General features: G+C 56.4%; 2 non-coding genes across 2 annotated transcripts; both read right to left on the bottom strand.

The window, feature by feature from the left end:
- Positions 1–5,254: 5,254 nt before the first annotated feature.
- On the bottom strand, positions 5,255–5,345 carry TRNAR-UCU (transfer RNA arginine (anticodon UCU)). The gene is given in 2 exon segments: positions 5,255–5,290; positions 5,309–5,345. It is a non-coding gene; the product is annotated as a tRNA-Arg (tRNA).
- A 1,919-nt stretch (positions 5,346–7,264) lies between these two features.
- TRNAR-UCU (transfer RNA arginine (anticodon UCU)) lies at positions 7,265–7,355 on the bottom strand. The gene is given in 2 exon segments: positions 7,265–7,300; positions 7,319–7,355. It is a non-coding gene; the product is annotated as a tRNA-Arg (tRNA).
- Between the last annotated feature and the right edge of the window lie 5,145 nt (positions 7,356–12,500).

Below are 12,500 nucleotides of genomic sequence, written 5' to 3'. Positions count from 1 at the left end.
CCCCCTGTCCCGCAGGCCACCAGTGGGTCCGGGCGCTGGGGACGGGGCTCCACCGGGGCCCGGGGAGGCTCTCCCCAGCCTGGCTAGGGTTCGGAAGGTGGGACCGGACCCGGGGCTTGAACTCCATCTGGCCAGGCCCCGAGGGTGCTGGAGCCCCCTGTCCCGCAGGCCACCAGTGGGTCCGGGCGCTGGGGACGGGGCTCCACCGGGGCCCGGGGAGGCTCTCCCCAGCCTGGCTAGGGTTCGGAAGGTGGGACCGGACCCGGGGCTTGAACTCCATCTGGCCAGGCCCCGAGGGTGCTGGAGCCCCCTGTCCCGCAGGCCACCAGTGGGTCCGGGCGCTGGGGACGGGGCTCCACCGGTTCCCGGGGAGGCTCTCCCCAGCCTGGGTAGGGTTCGGAAGGTGGGACCGGACCCGGGGCTTGAACTCCATCTGGCCAGGCCCCGAGGGTGCTGGTACCCCTCCGTCCAGCAATCCGGCCGGGGGTCCGGGGCGCCCGGGACGGAGGGTCCACCGGGGGCCCAGGGGAGGCTCTCCCCGGCCCGGCCTAGGGTTCGGAAAGCCGGGACTGGGGCCGGGGACTGGGCCCGGGGCTTGAGCCCCGTCCGGCAGGGCCCAGTGGTGCGGGAATCCCCCCTCCGTCCTGCAAGCCGGCCGGGGGTCGGAGGCGCCCGGGACGGAGGGTCCATCAGGGCCCGGGGAGGCCTGAAGCCCCGGAGCCCTGCAGCCCCAGAGACCTGCAGCTTTGCAGCCCCCGGAACCCTGCAGCCCCAGAGCCCTGCAGCTCCGGGGCAGGCAGATTGGCATCATTTTGGTCCCGGCCATCTGGTCGCCCCTCTCGCCTCGGCCATCTGGTCGCCCTGGAAGTCATGATGAGGTGCCATTCGCCTCCCGGATCCCAGCGAGGGCTCCAGGAGGTCGGGTACTTTCGCGCCTTGGGTCCCCTCTGTCACCTCGTGTGCACAGATTGCAAGAAAGTCAGGTAATTTCCCTCCGGATTACTAGGGACAGGGTACGCCCGGACACCCCTCCAAGGTTGGTGGTTCTCTGCTAGGGGGACCAGATGGGCTATGCCTGGGTAACACCTCCCTAGGCCACCCGGGGCTTCCTTCCTCCAGGCCAACGGCTTGTCAAATTGCCCAGGACGGGCTCCATGGCTCTTGGGCAGCCGTCCCCCGGGCGTCCGGGGCTCCATCCCTGCCGACGGCATGGAAAAGTGCCCGGGACGGGCTCCATATGTCCCGGGCAGTCCTCCCCCGGGCGTCCGGGGCACCCATCTCCAGGAGGCCAACCGCATGGCAAAGTACCCGGGACGGGCTCCATGGGTCCCGGGCAGTCCTCCCCCAGGCATCCGGGGCTTCCATCTCCAGGCCAACGGCAGGTCAAAGTGCCCAGGACGGGCTCCACGGGTCCCTGGCAGTCCTCCCCCACCGGGCGTCCGGGGCTCCCTTCCCCAGGCCAACGGCATGCCAGAGTGCCCAGGACGGGCTCCACGAGTCCCGGGCGTCCGGGGCTCCCTTCCCCGGGACACCGGCTTGTCAGAGTGCCCATGACGGGCTCCACGGGTCCCGGGTATCTGGGACTCCCTTCCCTGGGCCAACGGCATGCCGGAGTTCCCAGGACAGGCTCCACGGGTCCCGGGCGTCCGGGGCTCCCTTCCCCGGTCCGACGGCTTGTCAGAGTGCCCAGGACGGGCTCCACGGCTCCCGGGCGTCCGGGGTTCCCTTCCCCGGGTCAGCGGCATGTCAGAGTGCCCAGGACGAGTTCCACGGGTCCCGGGCAGTCCTCCCCCGGGCGTCCGGGGCTCCCTTCCCCGGGCCGTCGGCAGGCCAGAGTGCCCAGGACGGTCTCCATGGGTCCCGGGCAGTCCTCCCCCCGGGCGTCCGGGGCTCCCTTCCCCGGGCAGACGGCAGGTCAGAGTGCCCAGGACGGGCTCCATGGGTCCCGGGCAGTCCTCCCCCCGGGCGTCCGGGGCTCCCTTCCCCGGGCAGACGGCAGGTCAGAGTGACCAGGACGGGCTCCACGGGTCCCAGGCAGTCCTCTCCCGGGCGTACGTGGTTGTCCGACAGATTCGGGCAGATGTGCTTTTACGAACCGGATCGGAATCGGCCCAAATAATAATAATAATAATAATCCACATTTGTAAGGCGCACAATCACCCGTAAGGGTCTCTAGGCGCTAGGGGCCGTTGGGAAGATTAAGCAAGCTATTGCCCAGAGTCACATGGTGCTGGGCTAATCTGCCGCCGGTGCCGGGGATCGAACCGTGATCCCCAGATTCCGGAGTCAGCCGCCCTAGCCGCGGCGCCAGCTATTTCCCAGAGTCACGTGGTGCTGGGCTAATCTGCGGCCGGTGCCGGGGATCGAACCCTGATCTCTGGGATGCTCGAGGGTTACTACGCGCTCTACAAAAACCTTAAATAAAAAAATCTCCAGATTCCGGAGTCAGCCGCCCTAGCCGCGGCGCCAGCTATTTCCCAGAGTCACCTGGTGCTGGGCTAATCTGCCGCCGGTGCCGGGGATCGAACCGTGATCTCCAGATTCCGGAGTCAGCCTCCCTAGCCGCGGCGCCAGCTATTTCCCAGAGTCACGTGGTGCTGGGCTAATCTGCGGCCGGTGCCGGGGATCGAACCCTGATCTCTGGGATGCTCGAGGGTTACTACGCGCTCTACAAAAACCTTAAATAAAAAAATCTCCAGATTCCGGAGTCAGCCGCCCTAGCCGCGGCGCAAGCTATTTCCCAGAGTCACCTGGTGCTGGGCTAATCTGCCGCCGGTGCCGGGGATCGAACCGTGATCCCCAGATGGGGATATCCCAAAAATCTGGCATGGATACGGCCCGCCAGGACTGGTTTGGGCACCCCTGCTTAAGATGGTTGCCGGTATTAAGTACTGAATACGCAGAATATAATAATGAATTGGTACTTCAAGCATTTGAAATCTCTTCAGTAAATTTAACCTTATTGTAAGTCCTGAAATTGCTACTATCTCATTTTTTTTGATGACTTAGAATTCATATGTTTTTATTGACATTGTAAAATTAAGGAAGGGCCCAAAATCTTAATTCTGAGTAAATTACATTTTCATAAGTACAGCTGCCAATTTCCTCTTCTGCAAAGATTGCGTAACTTGAATAGTATCTATTTAAAATAGACTTCCTTACACTGCCCTTTTTGGTGAAGCAGAAGCATGCATGCACTGTTTATTACTCTTTTAAACAGTTATGAAATAAATAGGGATAAAACTGACTCTGCTGGGATTCAAACCCACAACCTTTGAATATCTTTTTTACATTCACCTAGAAGTCCAATGCGCTATCCATTACGCCACAGAGCCAATACGCTCTGATGAGGTGCAGAGATATTCTGAAATGAAATAATGTTGATCAGCTTTATAAAGTTCATTTGATACTATAACCATGGATTTATTTTGAATATTGAATTGGGGAAATTATATTCACCATCTCAAGTTACATGATACCTTAGGTAAATCTACGTACGACTTAAGTTTAGTCAAATGGCACATGATATATGAGGCAGATGTGCATTTCACAACTCCATGAAAGACGTTTTTGCAATTTTAGTAACGGAATATCTTATTCGTCATGCAGGGGAACACAAAAAGAGCATCCAATTAGAGTAATTTTTCTTTAAAGGAAGCAACCACCTGAACAGGGACTTGAACCCTGGACCCTCAGATTAAAAGTCTGATGCTCTACCGACTGAGCTATCCAGGCTCTGCTATACTCTGTCTTAAAATCAGCTAAACAAATGTGGACGTACACTGACCTACACTCTGTGTATTAATATGGTTACATATGTTAGCAATCAAATTTGTAGAGTTTAATAACAAATTGATGTTTTAACCCCTTCCATGCTCATGACGAGCTCAGCTCGTCGTGCAGTACACTTGTCGTGTGCTTATGACGAGCTGAGCTCGTCATGAACAATGGATTTACAGATCATTCAGCACAGGAGGAAAATCTCCTGTAGCATTGAAGGTGTTAAGCATTTGAAATTTCAGCAGCACACGTAATCCATTTTAAATCCTGAAATTTGGACTATCTCATTTTCGGCTGACTTAGAAATCATGTGTCTAAAATGACATTGTGAAATCAATAAAGTGCCAAATACTATTACTACCTACTAAATTACATTTTCAGCAGTATCTTTGGGAATTTCCTCTTGGGCATAGATTATGCAATGTTTTCAAAGCAAACAGTCTCTGTTTAAGTAGACTTTCTTTCACTGCCATGTTGGTAAATGTTTCTGGTGATGCAGACGCAGGCATTGCTTGTTACTGTTTCAATTAGTTATAAAATAAGAGGAGGGATAAAATTGACCCAGCTGGTGTTTGAACACAAAGCCTTTGAATGCTTTTGCTACATTCGTCTAGGACTCCAAGCCGCTATCCATTGCACTAGAGATCCGACCTGATTCAACACGGTGATCAGAGATTCACAAATAAAAAGATGACCTATTAGCTGTTGACCAACTTTATCAAGTTAATCGGACACTACCTTACATTTTGAACATTGAATTGGGTAAAAGATAATCAACATGTCAAACTACATGATACAGTTTGGGTAAGTCTTCTTAACCCTTGTCAAAGAATGTAGAAGACAGATGGGTATGTAATGACTTGATTAAGACTTTTTTGAAACATCTCTAATAGGACTCCCCATTCATTGGATCCTGAAAAGAGTATGCAATTGATATACCTTTTCTTTAACCAAGCCGCCTGAACAGGGACTTGAACCCTGGGCCCTCAGATTAAAAGTCTGATGCTCTCTCGACTGAGCTATCCAGGCTCGGAGAGGTCGCTCCACAAAATGACCTTATCAACATTTGGAAGTGTCCCAACTATCACTACGTTTCTTAAGATGGTTGCCGGTATTAAGTACTGAATACGCGGAATATAATAATGAATTGGTACTTCAAGCATTTGAAATCTCTTCAGTAAATTTAACCTTATTGTAAGTCCTGAAATTGCTACTATCTCATTTTTTTTGCTGACTTAGAAGTCATATGTTTTTATTGACATTGTAAAATTAAGGAAGGGCCCAAAATCTTACTTCTGAGTAAATTACACTTTCATAAGTACAGCTGCCAATTTCCTCTTCTGCAAAGATTGCGTAATTTGAATAGTATCTATTTAAAATAGACTTCCTTTCACTGCCCTTTTTGGTGAAGCAGAAGCATGCATGCACTGTTTATTACTCTTTAAAACAGTTATGAAATAAATAGGGATAAAACTGACTCTGGTGGGATTCGAACCCACAACCTTTGAATATCTTTTTTACATTCACCTAGAAGTCCAATGCGCTATCCATTGCGCCACAGAGCCAATACGCTCTGATGAGGTGCAGAGATATTCTGAAATGAAATAATGTTGATCAGCTTTATAAAGTTCATTTGATACTATAACCATGGATTTATTTTGAATATTTAATTGGGGAAATTATATTCACCGTCTCAAGTTACATGATACCTTAGGTAAATCTACGTACGACTTAAGTTTAGTCAAATGGCACATGATATATGAGGCAGATGTGCATTTCACAACTCCATGAAAGACGTTTTTGCAATTTTAGTAATGGAATATCTTATTCGTCATGCAGGGGAACACAAAAAGAGCATCCAATTACAGTAATTTTTCTTTAAAGGAAGCAACCACCTGAACAGGGACTTGAACCCTGGACCCTCAGATTAAAAGTCTGATGCTCTACCGACTGACCTATCCAGGCTCGGCTATACTCTGTCTTAAAATCAGCTAAACAAATGTGGACGTACACTGACCTACACTCTGTGTATTAATATGGTTACATATATTAGCAATCAAATTTGTAGAGTTTAATAACAAATTGATGTTTTAACCCCTTCCATGCTCATGACGAGCTCAGCTCGTCGTGCAGTACACTTGTCGTGTGCTTATGACGAGCTGAGCTCGTCATGAACAATGGATTTACAGATCATTCAGCACAGGAGGAAAATCTCCTGTAGCATTGAAGGTGTTAAGCATTTGAAATTTCAGCAGCACACGTAATCCATTTTAAATCCTGAAATTTGGACTATCTCATTTTCGGCTGACTTAGAAATCATGTGTCTAAAATGACATTGTGAAATCAATAAAGTGCCAAATACTATTACTACCTACTAAATTACATTTTCAGCAGTATCTTTGGGAATTTCCTCTTGGGCATAGATTATGCAATGTTTTCAAAGCAAACAGTCTCTGTTTAAGTAGACTTTCTTTCACTGCCATGTTGGTAAATGTTTCTGGTGATGCAGACGCAGGCATTGCTTGTTACTGTTTCAATTAGTTATAAAATAAGAGGAGGGATAAAATTGACCCAGCTGGTGTTTGAACACAAAGCCTTTGAATGCTTTTGCTACATTCGTCTAGGACTCCAAGCCGCTATCCATTGCACTAGAGATCCGACCTGATTCAACACGGTGATCAGAGATTCACAAATAAAAAGATGACCTATCAGCTGTTGACCAACTTTATCAAGTTAATCGGACACTACCTTACATTTTGAACATTGAATTGGGTAAAAGATAATCAACATGTCAAACTACATGATACAGTTTGGGTAAGTCTTCTTAACCCTTGTCAAAGAATGTAGAAGACAGATGGGTATGTAATGACTTGAATAAGACTTTTTTGAAACATCTCTAATAGGACTCCCCATTCATTGGATCCTGAAAAGAGTATGCAATTGATATACCTTTTCTTTAACCAAGCCGCCTGAACAGGGACTTGAACCCTGGGCCCTCAGATTAAAAGTCTGATGCTCTCCCGACTGAGCTATCCAGGCTGGGAGAGGTCGCTCCACAAAATGACCTTATCAACATTTGGAAGTGTCCCAACTATCACTACGTTTCTTAAGATGGTTGCCGGTATTAAGTACTGAATACGCGGAATATAATAATGAATTGGTACTTCAAGCATTTGAAATCTCTTCAGTAAATTTAACCTTATTGTAAGTCCTGAAATTGCTACTATCTCATTTATTTTGCTGACTTAGAAGTCATATGTTTTTATTGACATTGTAAAATTAAGGAAGGGCCCAAAATCTTACTTCTGAGTAAATTACATTTTCATAAGTACAGCTGCCAATTTCCTCTTCTGCAAAGATTGCGTAATTTGAATAGTATCTATTTAAAATAGACTTCCTTTCACTGCTCTTTTTGGTGAAGCAGAAGCATGCATGCACTGTTTATTACTCTTTAAAACAGTTATGAAATAAATAGGGATAAAACTGACTCTGGTGGGATTCGAACCCACAACCTTTGAATATCTTCTTTACATTCACCTAGAAGTCCAATGCGCTATCCATTGCGCCACAGAGCCAATACGCTCTGATGAGGCGCAGAGATATTCTGAAATGAAATAATGTTGATCAGCTTTATAAAGTTCATTTGATACTATAACCATGGATTTATTTTGAATATTGAATTGGGGAAATTATATTCACCGTCTCAAGTTACATGATACCTTAGGTAAATCTACGTACGACTTAAGTTTAGTCAAATGGCACATGATATATGAGGCAGATGTGCATTTCACAACTCCATGAAAGACGTTTTTGCAATTTTAGTAATGGAATATCTTATTCGTCATGCAGGGGAACACAAAAAGAGCATCCAATTAGAGTAATTTTTCTTTAAAGGAAGCACCCGCCTGAACAGGGACTTGAACCCTGGACCCTCAGATTAAAAGTCTGATGCTCTACCGCAGGGGTGCCCAAACCTGTCCTGGCGGGCCGTATCCATGCCAGATTTTTGGGATATCCCCATCTGGTGATCACGGTTCGATCCCCGGCGCCGGCGGCAGATCAGAGTGCCCAGGACGGGGTCCATGTGACCCGGGCAGTCCTATCCCCTGGGTGTACGTGGTTGTCCGACATGTCGGTCGTATTTGCTTTTACGTACCGGATCGGAATCGGCCCCCATAAAATCGTACGTAAAGTATATAGCAAATCAACCTGAAATCTGCTGGGTTAGAAAGGGCTCGATTCCGATCCGTGTCGGAAGGTTAGGAGTCCGTACGAATTTGTCGGGACGGCATGGCAGAGTGCCCGGGATGGGCTCCATGGCTCTTGGGCAGTCGTCCCCCGGGCGTCCGGGGCTCCATCCAGGCCGACGGCATGGCAGAGTGCCCGGGACGGGCTCCATGCGTCCCGGGCATTCGTCCCCCGGGCGTCCGGGGCTCCATCCAGGCCGGCGGCAAGGCAGTGTGCCCGGGTCAGGCTCCATGCGTCCCGGGCATTCGTCCCCCGGGCGCCTGAAACTGCTGGGTCAGAGAGGGCTCGATTCCGATCCGTGTCGTAAGGTTAGGAGTCCGTACGAATTTGTCGGGACGGCATGGCAGAGTGCCCGGGACGGGCTCCATGCGTCCCGGGCATTCGTCCCCCGGGCGTCCGGGGCTACATCCAGGCTGACGGTATGGCAGAGTGCCCGGGTCGGGCTCCATGGTTTTCACGGTGGTCCTCCCCTGGGTGTCAGGGGGCTCCTGGCCGACGGCATGGAAAAGTACCCAGGACGGGCTCCATGCGTCCCGGGCATTTGTCCCCCGGGCGTCCGGGGCTCCATCCAGGCCGACGGCATGGCACAGTGCCCGGGTCGGGCTCCATGGTTTCCAGGGTGGTCCTCCCCAGGATGTCGGGGCGCTCCAGGCCGAAGGCATGGAAAAGTGCCCAGGACGGGCTCCATGCGTCCCGGGCATTTGTCCCCCGGGCGTCCGGGGCTCCATCCAGGCCGACGGCATGGCAGAGTGCCCGGGTCGGGCTCCATGGCTTTCACGGTGGTCCTCCCCTGGGTGTCTGGGGGCTCCAGGCCGAAGGCATGGAAAAGTGCCCAGGACGGGCTCCATGCGTCCCGGGCACGGGCACGGGGACGGGGACAGGGTCGGGAGAGTCCAGGCGGCTTCACTTCCGTGTCCAGCCATCTGATCGCCCAGATTCCCTCGGCCATCTGGTCGCCCGGATCCCCTCGGGCATCTGGTCGCCCGCAACGCTTTCCTATGGTGCGACCAGATGGCCGAACTTCCCTGGAAGTCCCGATGAGGTGCCATTCGACGCCCGGATCCCAGCGAGGGCTCCAGGAGGTTGGGTACATTCGCGCCTTGGGTCCCCTCTGTCACCTCGCGTGCACAGATTACAAGAAAAGGGGGTAATTTTCCTCCGGATTACTAGGGAGAAGGGTACGCCCGGACACCCCTCCGAGGCTGGTGGTTCTCTGCCATGGGGACCAGATGGGCTATGCCTGGGCAACACCTCCCTAGGCCACCCGGGGCTTCCTTCCTCCAGGCCAACTGCATGTCAAATTGCCCAGGACGGGCTCCATGGCTCCTGGGCAGTCGTCCCCCGGGCGTCCGGGGCTCCATCCAGGCTGACGGCATTGAAAAGTGCCCAGGACGGGCTCCATGCGTCCCGGGCATTCGTCCCCTGGGCGTCCGGGGCTCCATCTAGGCTGACGGTATGGCAGAGTGCCCGGGGCGGGCTCCATGGTTTTCACGGTGGTCCTCCCCTGGGTGTCTGGGGGCTCCAGGCCGACGGCATGTCACAGTGCCCAGGACGGGCTCCATGGGCCCCGGACAGCCCTCCCCCCGGGCGTTCGGGGCACATATCTCCAGGAGGCCAACGGCGTTGCAAAGTACCCGGAAAGGACTCCACGGGTACCGGGCAGTCCTCCCCCGGGCGTCCGGGGCACCCATCTCCATGAGGCCAACGGCATTGGCAAAGTACCCGGGAGGGGCTCCACGGGTCCCGGGCAGGCCTCCCCCGGGCGTCCAGGGCACCCACCTCCAGGCCGACGGCATGTAAAAGTGCCCAGGACGGGCTCCATGGGTCCCGGGCAGCCCACCCCCGGGCATCTGGGGCACCCATCTCCAGGAGGCCAACGGCGTTGCAAAGTACCCGGGAAGGGCTCCACGGGTACCGGGCAGTCCTCCCCCGGGCGTCCGGGGGCTCCCTTCTCCAGGCCGACGGCATGGTTCAATGCCCAGGACGGGACGTCAAGTGGCCAGGACGGGCTCCATGCGTCCCGGGCATTCGTCCCAGGACGGGGACGGGGTGGGGAAGAGTCCAGGCGGCTTCACCTCCATGCCCAGCCATCTGGTCGCCCGGATTCCCTCGGCCATCTGGTCGCCCGGATCCCCTCGGGCATCTGGTCGCCTGCAACGCTTTCCTATGGGGGGGACCAGATGGCCGAACTTCCCTGGAAGTCTTAATGAGGTGCCATTCGCCTCCCGGATCCCAGCGAGGGCTCCATGAGGTCGGGTTCTTTCACGCCTTGGGTCCCCTCTGTCACCTCGCGTGCACAGATTGCAAGAAAGGGGGGTAATTTGCCTCCGGATTACTATGGGGCAGGGTATGCCCGGACACCCCTCCAGGGTTGGTGGTTCTCTGCCATGGGGACCAGATGGGATATGCCTGGGCAACACCTCCCTAGGCCACCCGGAGCTTCCTTCCTCCAGGCCAACTGCATGTCAAATTGCCCAGGACGGGCTCCATGGCTCTTGGGCAGTCGTCCCCCGGGCGTCCGGTGCTCCATCCAGGCCGACGGCATGGCAGAGTGCCCGGGACAGGCTCCATGCGTCCCGGGCCTTCGCCCCCCCGGGCGTCCGGGGCTCCATCCAGGCTGACGGCATGGCAGAGTGCCCGGGACGGGCTCCACGGGCCCCGGGCGTCCGGGGCTCCCTTCCCCGGGCCAGCGGCATGTCAGAGTGCCCAGGACGGGCTCCACGGGCCCCGGTCATCCGGGGCACCCTTCCCCGGGCCAGCGGCATGTCAGAGTGCCCAGGACCAGTTCCACGGGTCCCGGGCAGTCCTCCCCCCCGGGCGTCCGGGGCTCCCTTCCCCGGGCCAAAGCATTTCAGAGTGCCCAGGACGGGCTCCACGGGTTCCGGGCGTCCAGGTCTCCCTTCCCCGGGCCAACAGCTTGTCAGAGTGCCCAGGACGGGCTCCACGGGCCCCGGGCAGTCCTCCCCCCCCGGGTGTCCGGGGCTCCCTTCCCCGGGCCAAAGCATTTCAGAGTGCCCAGGACGGGCTCCACGGGTCCCGGACGTCCGGGGCTCCCTTCCCCGGGCCAACGGCATACAGGAGTGCCCAGGACGGGCTCCACGGGTCCCGGACGTCCGGGGCTCCCTTCCCCGGGCCAACGGCATACAGGAGTGCCCAGGACGGGCTCCACAGGTCCCGGTCGTCTGGGACTCCCTTCCCCGGGCCAACGGCTTGTCAGAGTGTCAAGGACGGGCTCCACGGGTCCCGGTCGTCTGGGGTCCCTCCCCCGGGCCAAAAGCAGGTCAGAGTGCCCAGGACGGGCTCCACGGGTCCCGGGCAGCCCACCCCCCCGGGCGTTCGGGGCACCCATCTCCAGGAGGCCAACGGCGTTGCAAAGTACCCGGGAAGGGCTCCAAGGGTACCGGGCAGTCCTCCCCCGGGCGTCCGGGGCTCCCTTCTCCAGGCCAACGGCATGGTTCAATGCCCAGGACAGGCTCCATGTGTCCCAGACAGACCTCCCCCGGGCGTCCGGGGCACCCATCTCCAGGCCAACGGCATGGCTCAATGCCCAGGACGGGCTCCATGGGTCCGGGGAGGCGTCCCATGCGCCTCCGGGCTTGGGAGCCCCGGCTGGGTCCAGGGGCCCGGCCGGGCCCCGGGTCGGGTGCTCCGGCCCTGGGCCCTGTCTCCCAGCCTGCCGCACTGCCAAGGGCCCGGGAAGGGGTTCCAATGTGCCCGGGGAGCCTCCCCTTGCTTGGCTGGGTTCAGGAGCAGTGGCTAGGGCCCCTGAGGGCCCGGGGAGGGCGGCCTCCCCACCCCGGGCTCTGTCCTTGGTCCTGCTGCGTGGCAGGGTGCCCGGGACGGGGTCCGGAGGGACCGGGGAGGCGTCCCATGCACCTCCGGGCTTGGGAGCCCCGGCTGCGTCCAGGGGCCCGGCCGGGCCCCGGGTCGGGTGCTCCGGCCCTGGGCCCTGTCTCCCAGCCTGCCGCACTGCCAAGGGCCCAGGAAGGGGTTCTGATGTGCCCGGGGAGCCTCCCCTTGCTTGGCTGGGTTCAGGAGCAGTGGCTAGGGCCCCTGAGGGCCCGGGGAGGGCGGCCTCCCCACCCCGGGCTCTGTCCTTGGTCCTGCTGCGTGGCAGGGTGCCCGGGACGGGGTCTGGAGGGACCGGGGAGGCGTCCCATGCGCCTCCGGGCTTGGGAGCCCCGGCTGGGTCCAGGGGCCCGGGCGGGCCCCGGGTCGGGTGCTCCGGCCCTGGGCCCTGTCTCCCAGCCTGCCGCACGGCCAAGGGCCCGGGAAGGGGTTCCGATGTGCCCGGGGAGCCTCCCCTTGCTTGGCTGGGTTCAGGAGCAGTGGCTAGGGCCCCTGAGGGCCCGGGGAGGGCGGCCTCCCCACCCCGGGCTCTGTCCTTGGTCCTGCTGCGTGGCAGGGTGCCCGGGACGGGGTCCGGAGGGACCGGGGAGGCGTCCCATGCGCCTCCGGGCTTGGGAGCCCCG

Source organism: Lissotriton helveticus, chromosome 1_1 (assembly GCF_964261635.1).
Source record: "Lissotriton helveticus chromosome 1_1, aLisHel1.1, whole genome shotgun sequence".
Classification (NCBI taxonomy): domain Eukaryota; kingdom Metazoa; phylum Chordata; class Amphibia; order Caudata; family Salamandridae; genus Lissotriton; species Lissotriton helveticus.
This window is presented reverse-complemented; position numbering and strand designations above follow the sequence as displayed.